The following is a 15456-nucleotide window of genomic DNA, read 5'->3' on the forward strand; positions in this document are numbered from 1 at the left end:
TCCCTGAGGTATAATGGTCGCGGAGGGATGTGGCCCCTGATGCCATGTGGAATGTTGAGGGCTGTTATGTAGGGAGGGCTATACTGGAGTTCTCCATGAACTGCAAGATAGGCAAGCTGAGAATTGTTGAACTTGTAGGTCCACAAGCGTCTGCAGCATAGGTGTTTGCTGCCGGAGAAGCCCCATTATATCTAGTGCATCTCCCTCTTTGTCTGCATTTTCCTTTTCCATACAGTCTGCAGTATTCATCCTCAAAGCCCTCTGATTCAGCACTGTCTTGCAGGACCTCGCTGAATATATCATCCGGAGTTCTTTTCTTTCTCCTTCTCATCTGGCTCAGGTGTTCTGTGAGTGTGGAGGGGGAACCCCTCAAGGCTGCAATGGCAGTAGTGAAGGATAAAACACAGAGGTTACCTTGTCAGTATATCACAACGGAAAGCAAAAATAAAGATTCAGAACTCCCTTTGCTTGCTCCCATAAAGTTTTAAACAAGACAGGTTTATTGACTTTCCTTCTTTGGAGGCATGGTGCCATTCATAGCTCCAGCCAGGTGAGTATGGCCCACCAGGGGTGAGGGAAATGAGAGAATTGCTTAGTTGCATGAAGCCATGAGTACAGGGCAGTGGCACTGAATACTGGCACAATTTTCCACAGGCAGTGGTGACATCTTATTTCTGCGGCTAACAAAAAGGCACAGAGAACACAGCAGCTGCTGGTGTCCCAAAGCTGTCCGGGCCTATATGTTTGCTAGCTTGTCTACTGCAGGGGTGCCTGCCGAAGTTATCGCTGACTGGCATGGGAAGGCTTCCTACCTAAAAGGAAGAAATAAGGAACTTATTCCTAGAAACTTTCAGGAGAGGATTGCAGAGTACTTCCAGAAAAATTTTGTCAAGATCTCTCAGGATGATTCAAGGGACAAACTGCTCTGCATCCCTGCCCTCCGCCCAACTTTACAGGGGAATGAAAAGCAGATAATATTACCTCTCTTTGTTGTAATGATTCCTCTTCTGGTACGAGTAAATGAATGCAAAATCAATATCTGTGACTTGCAAAGTTGGGGGCACCATCACTGTAATGGGAAATAAATGTGCACACTTACTTGAAGTTCCTTCCCCTGCTACGCTGGGACTGACTGGATTGCGGTGGAGTCTAAAACATGTCCTGACGTGATTGCGTTGAAATGTGGTGCCCCTCTTGGGGACACAGAGTATAGTCAGTGATCCAAATTAGTGGGCCTTTTGAGCAAGGAGTTCCTAAGAAATAGCCCGAGGTGGAAAATCCCCCAACATTTCATTGTTCACTGATTCTAGCAACGTTAAAGTTTGAAACTCACCCTGGCTGAAATCTGAGAATGAACTGTCTCTGTCAAGTGTGCGTGTGTGTGTTGCAGAATATCTGGAAGGTGGTGAAACAGTTTTTGAAAAGAAAATAAATTATACATGCAAATGTTAACTGGAAGTGGGGAGAGATGATTAGGAGTGGAAGAGTAGGTGGGTTTACACTTTATTAATATTGGAATTATTAATATAATATTGGAAGAGGGACTTGGGTCTGCAGTGAGCGAAGGGGATATTGTGAGGAGGGGATAAATGGGAATGTTTGGTAGGGGAGAGAATAGGGTTTGGAGGGGCTCAGGTAAGATGGGAGTGGTCGGGGAGAAGACAGGAGGGGTTGGGGATATGGGGGTAGGAGAGGAAGTTGGGGTTTTTGGGGTGTGGGGGTCAGTCAGCCCTGAAATCTCTGTGTGTGTTGGGAGCCCTACTCCTCTGCAGGGGTCTGAGCCCCTTTCCCTATTCGCTATATTTTCTGGAATCTGGGGGTCCCTGTTCTTGCGATGTCTGAACCCCTCTTTTGCCCCTCCAAGTGAGCTTGGATCTGGGTTGGGTGGACTGAAGGCAATGTAGATTTAAACATCTGAAATCCAGACAATAAATGGTTAAGATACACATCACCCCTGTGTGAGATGTGGGAGTGTGCCAGAGTGGGTAGGGGAGGGATGGACTAAGTGGATAGACTGGGTAAACCTGACTGCAGCAGCAGCATTCCCAGCTGGAGATGGGAATGAGGGGCTAGCTCAGTGAACAGTAAGGGCTACATAACCAAGGTATTATGTAACCTAGTAAGCTGCTGCCTGTGATATATGAACACAGCAGCATAGGGTAGGAGACAGCAAGGACTAACTTCTTAGATTTAGTGTTTCTCTGTGGTGCCAACTAATGGCTTAATGGGAAGGGGAGGGAGAGCTGGAAATGTTGTCAGGAGGGGCTTTATGTTATAGGGAATAGTGGAGTTGGGGTAGAGAAGGAAAGAGAGACAGCAATCTTCTCTCATATGATAAATGGATGTTACAGTAACTTTAAATAAAACTGTCATGGTTTTGGGACATAGACGATAGATTTCTCTCACTGGCCTTGTTAGCAGCTACCCATTTCAAAGCATGACTATTATCCACATACTGCTATAACAAAATGTATTGGAGGGGTAGGAGCACTGAGGAATCACATAGATGCCAGGAAAGACCACTGGTCTGGGACTATTCTTAGCTCTACCATGGCCTACTTGTTGACCCTAGGCAAGTCACTTCACTTCTCAATGCCTCAGTTTTTCATCTGTAAAATGGGGACAGTGATGTAAAGTTCATTTGAGATCTACTGATCTTAAAAAACAAAACAAAAAAAGCCCTAGATCTTTTGATTATTGCTGCAAACCTAGGTGAGAACTACAGCTGCCTGAATGTCCACTAACTCCTACCCACAACGGTTTCTGTTTAAAAAAACTAGCAAATTAAATGCCCCCCAAAATTAGTTAAATAGAGTTAAGATTGCACTGTGATAGTTTGTACCCATCCACAACATCCAGTTCAGCAAGATTCAAACTTTTGAAAACCAGGAAATACAGAGTTAAGATAAACATCCATGCAGTCTTAATTGTACCCTCTTTGAGCGATGCTCCACGGTGCCCATAACACAGATGCTCGCACTCTCCCTTTTCACTGTAGTGGACAGGTGCTACTTGCACTTGCCCTACTCTCAAACACTGAAGCTGCTCCCCCAACAGACTACCATAGTTGTAAAATTTAACAACCACTTCATACCCTTGTACAGCCCCTTCACGCTTGCACACAGAATACTATCTAAACCTATACTTTTCCCTACCCATTATTAAATTCACAGATTGTTCTCATATCCCTCCACGCTACTGACAGTACCCATGGCAAGAGGACCCCAGTGCCCTTCTACTAACATGATTTACACAATTTTGTATTGAAATGATGCAGACTGGAACCTCCAGGTACTGCTGTACCTCTTTCCTTTATGAGACAAGGCAGGTGAAGTAATATCTTCTGTTGGATTAACTTCCTTTGGTAACAAGCATTGAGAGGGCTCAGACCCGGATCACCTCATATCATAATCACAGCTCTTCTAAGCTGCTCTTACTTATTCCTCCACCATTCAGTACAGCTACACCTAACACAGTGAATGCGGCTGGAGTGCATGCAGATAATTCCCAGTGGCTATTCACAGCTGCAGGGGGGCAGAATTAAGGTTGTGTGGGTGTTTACCTTAACACTGTATTTCCTGGTTTTCAGAAGTTTTGAGTTTTGCAGAACTCTCTGTGGAAGGGCATGAGATCTCACTGGGCAACCGTAACTTTGTATTAACAATTTTTTTGCCATTTAATTTGTATATACAGTATTCTGACATTGCTTGTGTTGCTGAAGCTTGGCAAACACTAGACAGCATAACACTGCTTTGTACATGGACTTCTAAAATTTATTTGGTAATGAGAACCGCCCCCCTCCATACACTCATAAGGAGGGAGGTTTTATTTCACTGTATCTCTTTCTCCTTCCAAGCACATTGCATTTATCCCCTTTTCCCAGACCTCAATCCTGTTATCAACAGCCATTCTCTTGTCTTCCAGTGGTTTCAGTCTTCCACCTGCAGAGCATCTTCATAGCAGAAGAAATGACCATTCAGTTCTCTTGTGCATTATGATTCCCTGTAGGTACTTGCATTGTAGGCTTAAAACTGAATAGATAGAATCACACAAACCTAACTGCTGGTATTGTCAAGAAAGTTCTGTTGAACGAGAACAGTACCGCAACCACCCATACAATAACCTTGCAACCCCTCCACAACTCCTTTTTGGGTCAGGACCCCTGTGATTACAATCCTGTGAAATTTCAGATTTAACTCAAGGCTTAACTCAAGCTGAGGGTTAATTTAAGAAACTATTTGAAAATCTGATTCTCTGTGTCCAGTTTAAATCCTTATCTCAATTCACTGGAGCTTCCCAAATATATCTACTAAAGCTTCCTTGTCTTTAATCTTAATGAAACTATGGAAAGAGATTCCTCAGACAAGTTGACTTTTAAGGGAGAAGGGGGATCCTATAGTGCCAAATCTCATGCTCCTTGTGCTTCACAAAATTTAAAAGGGTATTCAGTGTACATATATTTTAATTATTTAATTTGTAAAAAACATAATATATTGTTACTGAGGGATGTAATAAAAAATACGGTACTCCTATTCAGCAGCTTTGCTATAAGTTGAGTACGAAGTCAGCAATTCCAGGCTAAAAATCTTGAGTTAAATTCTTCCCTCACTTACACAGGTGCAAGTCCCATTGAAATCTATGGGAATATGTAATGAATGCATATACACTCACAGGATGCCTAGCCACGTAAAATAAAAAGAGCGACAACTTCATTATATCTGCCCTTTTCCTATATCTGCTTTTGCCAGAAGTAAGCTGACAAGAGAGCTGGCAGAGAGTGAAAGAGGTTTAGGCTTCTGGAGCATAAACAGTTCTCTGTTTAAAACTGCCTGTCTAAAATATAATAAAGGTGGATATAATAGGTCAGCTGATAGAGTCATCTGCTCTTAAAGAAATCCAAAAATTTAAGAGGAAAGAGGACTATCTTCCCCCAGTTAACAAAAGTTGCATCTCTGTGAGAGCAGAATTGTGCTGCTTGTGATTAAGGAACTAACTGTTCTTTTGGCTCAACTTTGGCATACTTTATAAAACGTCCAGTCCATCTTTCTACTACTATGGAATTTTCCCCAGCAGTGCATTTTCTAGTGTTTTATCACTGTTGATAAGCATTAGGATTTCTACCTTTAGAGGCTATTTTCCAGTTTGCTAAATGTAGTTCTTGAAAGTTTTTCATGATGAACAGCAAATTTTTCCTCCCTTAACTTTATCTCATTATGCCCATCTAAATATTCATAGTTATGTTGGTCAAATATTAATTATATTCGCTCGCTCCCTCCTGCTCTAATCATGCCATGAGCATATATGTCCTACTCTCTTCATTTTTCCTTATAATTCAGTTCCTTCAGCTTCTGATCAGTTTTACTTCTTCTCTTTGAAGTCCCTCCAATTTATCTTTGTGGCTATTTGATTCCTGAAATTCAGCACACTACTCCAGATGTGGTTGTACCAAAGCCACAAAGAGATGGATTACTGTGTCTCTGCTTTGTAAATGCCTCTGTATGATGAATTTGCTGTTGCATTGTTTTGCAGACTCATGTTTTTAATTTGGTGTCCATTATCGCTAGGGCCCTACCAAATTCACGGCCATGAAAAACACATCATGGACCGTGAAATCTGGTGTCTGTTGTGTCATGTTCTCTCCCCCATCCCCCCCACTCCTGGTGAAATCTGGTCTTTTGTGTGGTTTTACCCTATACTATACAGATTTTATGAGGGAGACCAGCATTTCTCAATTTGGGGTTCTGACCCAAAAGGGAGTTGCAGGGGAGTCACAAGGTTATTTTAGGGGGGTTGCAGTATTGCCACCCTTACTTCTATGCTGCCTTCAGAGGTGGGTGGCAGGAGAGAAGTGGCTGTTGGCTGGGTACCCATCTTTAAAGGCAGCACCACTGCCAGCAGCAGTGTAGAAGTGAGGGTAACAGTACCGCAACCACCCATACAATAACCTTGCAACCCCCCCACAACTCCTTTTTGGGTCAGGACCCCTATGATTGCAACCCTGTGAAATTTCAGATTTAAATAGCTGAAATCATGAAATTTATGATTTTTAAAATCCTGTGACCATGAAATTGTCCAGAATGGACCATGACTTTAGTAGGGCCCTAATTATTGCTCCTGTGGCTTCCTCACATTTGGCCACTGAAAATACAGATTTTTCTTCATTCTGCTGGATTTCCGTTTTGGATAGTTATTCCCTGGTGGCAGATCCTCAGCTGGTGTAAATTGTCACAGCTGTGTTGAAGCTGATGGCCCTAAGGCCATGTCTACACTAGCACTTTTGTCGGTATAACTTACATGGCTTGGGGGTGTGGGAAAAAACACCTCTGTCTCTGAGCGACATAAATTATACTGACAGCACCAGTGCTATCCCACTGATATAGCTACCGCCACTTGTTGGGGGTGGTTTAATTATGGCAACGGGAGAGCTCTCTCCCATTGGCAAAGAGTGTCTGCATGAGCAGTCTTACAGCAGCACAGCTGCATTGATACAGTTGTGCCACTGTAAGTTCACTAGTGTGGACATGTTCTTAGTCAATTTATATCAGTTGAGGATCTGCCCCAGATGTATTATTTTTGCATCTTTATAAGTTTAATTTTTGCAAAATTTGATTTAAATCATTTTACCTTTTTTAAGTTTCAGAGTAACAGCCGTGTTAGTCTGTATCCGCAAAAAGAAAAGGAGTACTTGTGGCACCTTAGAGACTAAGGTGCCACAAGTACTCCTTTTCTTTTTACCTTTTTAAAGTAATCAAAGGCTGGTTTAGAACAGGGAGGGTCCCAGAGCATCTACATCACCATTTTACAGCCCTGCAGTCTGAGCTCCATGAGCCTGAGTCAGCTGACACAGATCAGCCATGGGTGTTGAATTGCAATTTAGATTTGCCCCAAGAGTTGGAATCCTGTGTGTTTTGGTACCTGTGAAGAAGGGGGAAACTGCTTCATAAAGTATGATCCTCTGAAAAATTCATCCTTCCTTTTGCCTGAATTTGGGGATTTGAATCAGGGTACTCAGTTACTGAAAAAAGAAAATGAGGACTTGTGGCATCTTAGAGACTAACACATTTATTTGAGCATAAGCTTTCGTGAGCTACAGCTCACTTCATCAGTGAATACATCCGATGAAGTGAGCTGTAGCTCACGAAAGCTTATGCTCAAATAAATTTTTTAGTCTCTAAGGTGCCACAAGTCCTCCTTTTCTTTCTCTGGATACAGACTAACATGGCTGCTACTCTGAAACCTGTCAGTTACTGAAGTAGATTTTCTTATAAGGTCCACTTTGTAGATACAAATCTTACTTAAGTTTGGATGGGGACAGATGCTTTTTACATAGGTACAGTTGAGGTTGTTTCAGTGGAGCATTTGCTTATGCGTGGGATGGATGACACAAATGTGTTGAACGGGGCTAGCTGAAGATTTTGCTTTCTGTAAATTCTTGTTTATTGGTTGCTGCCATAACTTAATTGGGTTTCTTTGATTTTTATTATTTGGGTTGGTGGTACTTGTGTTGAAATTTTGTTAGTATTTATAGTTAAATGTAATTATAGCTTTTGCTGGTACTTAAAGTTGTAGAGGTAAGGTTGCCTCTACCCACCTTATGATCCTCTGTATTGAAGTGCTCATAACTTTGTGAAAAATGTTCCTGTTCAGCTGAAACTTTCCATGATTGGTCTCAGCTCATAAGTGAATTTCTAATAATAACAGTAATAATATTTAATTTGAGGCAAAATCCATTCAGGTATTTTTTTTTTTAATTTGGCAAGATGAAAAAATAGCTCTCTTGTTTTATAAAATTCTGAACTCATGTTTTAAGTCACTGGTCTAGCAAAAAATGGCTGACATTTGAAACACTACATGTAAATAGTTAGATCGATGCTATGTTGGTCGGTTTAGGGGACAGTTGTATGGGTTTTTTTTAAACTTAAATATTATTTAACTTTAATATTTGAAGAGTTATTCAGTGGTATTTATCCAGGTTATAAATACTGTAATCTTCTAATTATTCAGAGTATCCCTACCCCCCCCCCCCCAGAAAAAGGCAGATTGATTACTGTTAGGATTAATCATTGTAGCTGTGAGTATGTTTCTTCTCTTCTGTCCCCACCACCTCTCTCACCCCTGCCCCTCCCCCCAAAACAGCAGACATGGGAGCATAGATTATTGTGCTTGGCTGATACATTTTCCCAAGGAATCTTGCAATTTTGAATGAAGTATAACACATTGGGCAGATACCCTTGGTGCTCAAGGTTTTTCTAAATCTTTACTCTCTATTAGTAGCATTCAGCTCCTTGCCTGCTCCTGCAGTGAATAACTGAACAGCCACTAGCTTTGTTATATACACAGTGAGTGGATTGGAGATTCCTCCTTCGGTTTGTCTGATACTCCTTCGGCTCCCCTTTCTGAGTCCCATCATGTCTCCGTTCAAGTCAGTCTTCTGGTTTGCTGGCAAACTATTACCTTAAGGACCTCAGCTCTGAGCAGTTTCTGAACCAGTACTGAGAGTCTCACCTCCAACAGAACCTTCATAATGCCACAGAATGTACAAGCAAGTTCAGGTGAGGGCAGGAAAACTTTTAGTGAAGTTCCTGTGCAGAAGACCACTGTGAATGTGTCATTTTGTTCCAGAGACTTCAGAGAGGGTATTAACACCAGGGCTCATTTTCCCCTTCATATCCTTCAACCTTAGAAGCCAGTTACACTCATGGTACATATGCTTCATTTGCTGGATTGAATTAGATTGGCAGAGAGAAGGGGAGAGGAATTTAATGGCATTTACCACGCTCTCAGTAGACTCTTTCCCATGAGATGTATAGGTCCCTCACAGACTTGAATGCCCTTAGGCACAAAGTGGCTTGTAAAGGAGACAGGGCTAGTGAAAACTTTATTTTCTAGCCCTTCTTTTTTCCCATCTCCTGCTTGGGAGAAACAGAACAGGGGAGAGAATGAGGGAAAGGGGCTGGGGTGGAGGGGAAGTCCAGTTCCTCCACCTCACTCATGAAATGATTATTGGAGTGAATTAAATAGAAAAATAATATGATTTAACTCTCCATTACAGGGCCCTTTGTGAATCTCTAGGGTGGTATAGCTTATTCTAACACTCCTCTGCCACCTTACTGTTGATGTTCTGCTGAGTTATGCAACAGAATGGCATAGCTCATGTTGCTGTTGACAAAATATTTCTTTCCTTTAGCCATGCTCTAGCAGTAAAAATAGGACTGAAGGGGGAAAAAAACAGTTGGCCCAAATGCCCAGCTCTTGATTTTCCTGAGATTTGGTGGTTCTTCTGTATAGCCAAGACCCTCTTTCCGATGCCCTCTAGATAGTCATGGTCCACATGAACAGTCAGTAGCAGTAGAAATGGTTGAGTTTTCCCTCCTAAGGCTTTCTGAAATGGTCTAATTGTACTTGAACAATATGGTGGGTCCAAAAGTGAAATTGAGGACTATTTCTACCAGTCCTTTTTCACCCCTGAGACAGGAACCATGGCCATTGCCACCAGTTTTTCTCTGGCTTCTACCAGTAGGAGTCAGAAATCTCCTAGAGACATCCAGATCAGAGTTTTGAATCCAATCTAATCCCTTCATGAAGGAGGATCTTGGATATTTGCAACACTCTATCCAAATTGAGTTGCAATCTTTTAAATGCATTTCTTGTTGTTTGGACTATCCTCCATGTAACTGCATATCTGAGGGTTTGTCTACACTTGCAGCGGCAGAGTGCTTTGGGTTAAACCAGCCTTCGGAGAGCGCACTAGGGAAAGTGCTCCAGTCTGTCCATTCTGAGAGCTGAAAGCGCACTATGGCGTGGCCACCTTTGCAGCACGCTGCAGCTGTATTGGGAGCAGTGCATTATGGGCAGCTATCCCAGCGTTCAAGTAGCTGTAATGTGCTTTTCAGATGGGGAGGGTGGGATGTGTTGTGTGTATGTGGCGGGGGAGAGAGAGTGGGTTTTTGGGGCGCTAAGAGCGTGAGCATGCTGTCTTGTAAGTTCAGGCCTCCCTCATTCCCCCGCGCCTCTCTCACTCACTCAAAGCAAACGTTAGCTGTTCGGTTTTTTTCTCAGACCAGATAAGCAGCCAGCACTCTGAAACAGAGCTTTGAAAGGGCCACTTCCGCATTCCTGCCGAGTTCACAACAAAGCAAGAGAGGCCACTTCAGTTAATGGGTCGTTTCCGGAGGTCAGTGCTGTAACCTCGTTTACACTGGAGCTGCAGCGTCTCATCCAGCCGTTAATCCTCTCGTGGAGGTGGAGTACCAGGAGCACTCCAGCCAGGGAGTTAGAGCGCTCTACATGCCTTGCCAGTGTGGACGGGGAGTAAGGTAGAGTGCTCTAGGAGGCTTTATTGCGGTAAAACATGCAAGTGTAGCCAAGCCCTAATTTCACCTTTTAAAGGACCAAATATCAAGAAGGGACCTCAATCCCTTAAAATCCTTGGGGAAAGTTTTTTCCTAGGTCTCTTGAAAAACATTAGTTATATTTATGATATTTTAATGCACTAAAACACTTGTCTTTCAAAAAGCAAACAAAGCCATTAAACTTGAAGATGATCACCTTCCTCCCCTCCCCCCAAAGGTGTTCAGCTATTGAGAGAGCACCTTCAAGCATGCTTTCTGTCCTATATCTGACTTCCTTATTTCAGTCAGTTCGCTCTGTTGGAGTTCCAAGGGAGGCCAAATTTCTTGGGGGTGGAGAATCCTAGCTAATAGTTCACTTTGGCCAGTGCAGAGGCTCTGTATGGTGCTGATGGAAGTACTATAGTTATGCTCTTTCCACACAAAGAGAATTCTGACAGGTCTTCTATAAAACATGAAGTCATAGATACTTTTAGGGTGGGAAAAGAATGCAGGCACGGGAAGTATGTTCTTTCCAAAAGAGACAATGCATCTGCATAAATCAGGGGAGCTCAAAACAAGGCCTTGCTAAGAGAAACTGTCATATCCTGTTGGACAGAGAGGAATCCAGTCTCCATTGTAGACTTCCATATTGTAAAAAAAGATCAACAAAATAGCAGACTGGCTGAGCAGATGAATGTAGTCACAAGGCCACTATTCAGTGCAATTACAGAATAGATGGACTAACCACAGGAGAAAACAAAAGGTGTCCCTTTTCTGTTTTTTTCGAAGACCAGAAATGCGATTTACTAAAATTGCCTTTTGTACAATTTCTAATAGATTCATGTTTGCATCTTGGAAATCTGTAAGAAAGCAAATTGGCCTAGCCCTGAAAAGGTTAAAGACCACTTGACCAGGGTTGTCATCAGATTCCATAACTATTAGGGATCTTGTCAGTGTTGTGCAAAGGTGTTAATGCAGCATCCTACACACTTTCTTTAAAATCTGTATTTGAGATTTTCAGAGTTGACGAAGATTCACAACTCCAATTTTAATGGGAGTTATGTCAAATAAGTCCCCAAATCAGGTTTGAAAATCTCAACCTATAACTTTAATGTCCTAAATTCAGTAGATGTAGTGTTCACACAATCGGACATCCAAGCTTTAGTGTAGTAACCTTTTTACGGTTTCCGTCTTTCTCCTTCCCTTAATTTTGTTTTGGTTTGGAAATAGAGCAGGCTGCTGCTTACTTCTGGGTGGGCCTGGAAGAGATTTAATCTGATAAGAGAAATCTGTCTAAGAATTTTCCGTAGAGTTTTGGGGAAGCACAGTGGTGACATCTGCCACTTCACAGTGCTGCAACTTCCTTGCTATGGGGTGTGAAAAAACATCATCCCCCCGCCCCCCGAGCGCTGCAAGTTTCAGCTCTGTAAAGTGGCAGTGTAGACAAGGCCTTTCAGCGCTGGTAGCTACTCCCCTCTTGGGGGTGGGGTTTTTTTTACAGCACTGGGAGAGCTCTTTCCCAGCGCTGGTGCCACGACTACACAGCCACGTTAAAGTGCTGCCGTGTCAGCACTTTTTAACTTTGCTAGTGAAGACATACCCTGAGTTACAAAAAAACTAATTTCTTACCTGCTAAAATTTCTTGGGTTTGTAAAACTTCCTTTAGGATAATTTCAACATTCCTATAATATTTTTTACCTTTAAATTACTGATATGTACTTAACTCCTATTTAACAGTTTTTATACGCAAATTAGTTATTTATAGGATGAATAAATAACAGAATATTCTTTTTTAACCTGTTTTCACTTTTTGATGATGATTGTTAAATCATTGTTCTTAACTACCTTTCCTCTCAATGTGAAGATTATATCAAATTAGATCTTACTTTTCCATTGCAATTTATTTTTTAGAAAAGTCTGCTCTTCGAGTGTACTATGGATATTTCTATTTTAGTAACTAAAGTGAATGACCCTAAGCTATATCATTTGTAATCTTTCATCAGTGTTGTGACTGTATTTTAATGCTATGAATTAAATCTACACTCATTGCTTAATTGAATGTTTACATATATATTTAACTCTCTCTTAGGAAAATTGTGATTCATTTGAATATTACAAACTATGCTTAAACTGCAAGAATAATTCATATTAAACTTAGCTATTTTTGATTTGAATGTTCAGTTTTTGTTTTTAGCATTAAAGTGATATATCAGTTTAAATCACATTTGTCTGACTTTTTGAGACATTAGAAATGGGAAAAAAGTTTCTCTACCTTTTAGTTTCTTTCTTTGTTCATTTGGCAGCACTTGCATTTTCAGTTTCACTGTTTTGTCTTTATAGTAATTCAGTTAGTTGTTTGTATGGACCTTTCATTCACCAGCAGGGGAGATTAAAACCACAAAAAATGGCAGAAATCTTAGGCAATATACTGAAGAGTACTTCGTCTTAGTATGTCCAACACTTCTTTTAACTCCTCTTGAAAACTGATTATATTTCAAGTTTGCTGTATCCCTTTTAGTAGATCTAGTCTAATATGAAAGTCTTTAATACAGCAAACAGGATTTCAATTGTAGGAATTGACATTTAGCTTGTATAGATTTTTTTTTCATGAAGTTTTGACTCTTTAGAAAATTTTGATAGGATTTTGCAATTGCAAAATTTTGTTGGTTAGTCTGTGACCCTTGAGATAAAGGACAGTTGTTTCAGAAAATCATAGTATGTTTCAGTACTGTGTTTTTATTTATAGTTGAGAATTCATGTTTGTTTGTTTTTTCATTAAGACAGAGTAATCCTTAATTACCTCTCAGTTTTTGTAAACTTTCTTTGTATACTTTTTTTTCTTATTTGTGGTATTTTTTAAAGATTTTTAAGAAAATGTGAATTTTTTATTTCCATTATTAAATAAAATATAGAAATATTTCCAGAGCAAAAGAAGGTTTCCTGAATCTCAATTGTTATATGCCTTCCCTTTCAAACAGGTAAACTTTCTCTGTCCCTTCATCAATCAGTACATTTTTATTCCTTACTTTCTATACAAATTGGGTTACTTTATCTTATTTTCAAAAAGTTTGTTTTTAAAATGCAAGTGATTTAACCCCTGGTATGGCATTTCTAAGGTAGCTTGAGGCTTGTTGCCTTCAACGATTTCAGAGCACTTTATTCAGCATCTATTTTGCGGTCCTTTTAATAGAAATTTATGGTTACTTTGGATAAAATGTCAAATTGAAAAAGGAACAGGAATTCTGTTGCATGACAAAGTTTGACCGTGGATGCCTTGCACATTTATATTGCACAGATTGAGTAAGTCTTTGACACCGTGCAGTATGTTCACTAATAAAAGGTGCAAGAGAATTTAACTAAATGTATTAGAACAAAATCTCAGAGGAAAACTTGCTAAATCTAATTAATTATATGACTTCTGAAAGTATGAAATGTCAGCACGGGAAGTTAAGTGCAGGAGGGAAAAGCAAGTGCCTTGGGAATGACTAGAAATCCAATTAAGGTCTGAATAGGAGAAATTTACATGTCAGTCAAACAAGTGGTTTCTGGAAGCTGTACAAGGCCATAAAATGGGATGGTGCCATTACCACCTTGCAATAAGGTTACTTCGCAGTGCAGGAGAGATAGTAGTGGCTGCATTGATGGTGTTAGTAAGTACATCAATAACGTTTGTAATGTTGGATTACAGATGAAGTGGTGTCAATCGGAATTAGATCAGTGCATGGAATCCTTGAAAACTAGGGATTCTCAAGGTGAATGCTATTATAATTTAAACCGTGAATCTGACTCTGTGTGGTCATCCTGTCATCCCAGGCCTACTTCAAAGCTGTGTCTGCAATAAAAAACTCCAAGGTCACAGATTCTCCATAAAGAGAAATTTAATACCCTTGCCACTTCATCAAACACTTGGGATTAGGCACCAGGTTACGTACGGTGTTCATCTGGGAGGAGAACTAGACAGTTTACTATCCCATCTTCTACTTCCCAAACTTCAGTGAAATTTTTCATGTAGTTTGACAGTGATGGTCTCCTGTACTGATCTTCTCACTTGTTGCAGATTTTATGTTGATGCAGGTTGCAATCCATATAAATTAAAACAAAAGGTCCTCTCTAAGTATGTTTAGGGAAACAGGAGTTACAACAGCCAGGTAAGGGGACAGGTACGTTCTTCAGGGTGTGCTGACAATGAAAATAGTGGTCTGGACGAAGAAGATTTTGAAGAAGTAAAATAAGGGCATGTCCTACAGACTCGGGAAAGATCAGGGATACTAGAAATTTATGTTTTTAGAATAAAATGCAGGAATCGTAGTTTCAGTGACCTATCTGAGGAAAAGGAATGGCAGGAAAAAACTGTTGGTATTTTCCCACCTCAGTTGTAGATCAGTCTTCTGGTCCGCTTGATGTGTTGTATTGATAACAATTAGTGTCACTGCTTGGTGAAAGTATGAGCACAAGAGACGGACATTGGAGTTATTTGTGGGAGGGAAGACCATCCAAAACCCAAGATGCTGGGAAGGGAAGAGAGTAATGGGGGCTTTTTTCTATTCACCCCTTCTTCCAACAGCCAGGAGTGTGAAGGAATAGGTAGAATAGAGAATCTGAACCCCTTACAGCAAGGCAGTGGTGGAGTCAGAGAGATTAAAAATTCCCTTACGGCAGCAAGAGAGAATTTGGCTTCAAGTTTGTCATAATCCTGTTAGCCTGATACGAAAGATGAAGCCCCCAAGAAGGTTCCATGGAAGGACCGTAATATGTCATCCTCTCCATTCCCAGCAGCTGCAAATCTGGTGTGCATCTGGCATTTTCTCTGGGTCTTCCTAGTTCACCACTTACCTTTTCATGTCCATTTTATTGCTAGGAGGTTTAGTCTCTGATTAGTAGGTTTCATACATTTTCCCAGCCTTGTTTGCATAAACCATTGTTTATGCAAAGTTACACTGCAAATATAATTGTATATTATGTTTTCTAGCATCTTTCTTTCTTTGTTTCATGGATTATAATGTGAACATTTTACAAAATCAATTGAAGGAGAAAAATCACAATTATCCTATGCTAATCCACATGTGTAGTTGGATTTGCACCAAAATAACTAGTAAGAGATATATGGATGATAAAGAATTCTGGT

The 15456-nt window shown here is 40.7% G+C and overlaps 1 protein-coding gene across 3 annotated transcripts in view; it reads left to right on the top strand.

Moving 5' to 3' along the window:
- Window positions 1–15456, top strand: part of EPC2 (enhancer of polycomb 2) — a 159804-nt gene that overhangs the window by 86771 nt on the left and 57577 nt on the right. Inside the window, exon 1 of one of the 3 annotated variants that reach the window (XM_073305428.2) lies at window positions 10084–10316. The exons of the other annotated variants lie outside the window; for them this stretch is intronic. The gene's annotated coding sequence lies outside the window, so the exon portion shown is untranslated. Of the gene's footprint in view, window positions 1–10083; window positions 10317–15456 lie in introns of those variants that run through there. 3 annotated transcript variants of the gene reach the window in all.

The sequence above is a fragment of the Lepidochelys kempii genome, chromosome 11 (genome assembly GCF_965140285.1).
Source record: "Lepidochelys kempii isolate rLepKem1 chromosome 11, rLepKem1.hap1, whole genome shotgun sequence".
NCBI lineage: Eukaryota > Metazoa > Chordata > Testudines > Cheloniidae > Lepidochelys > Lepidochelys kempii.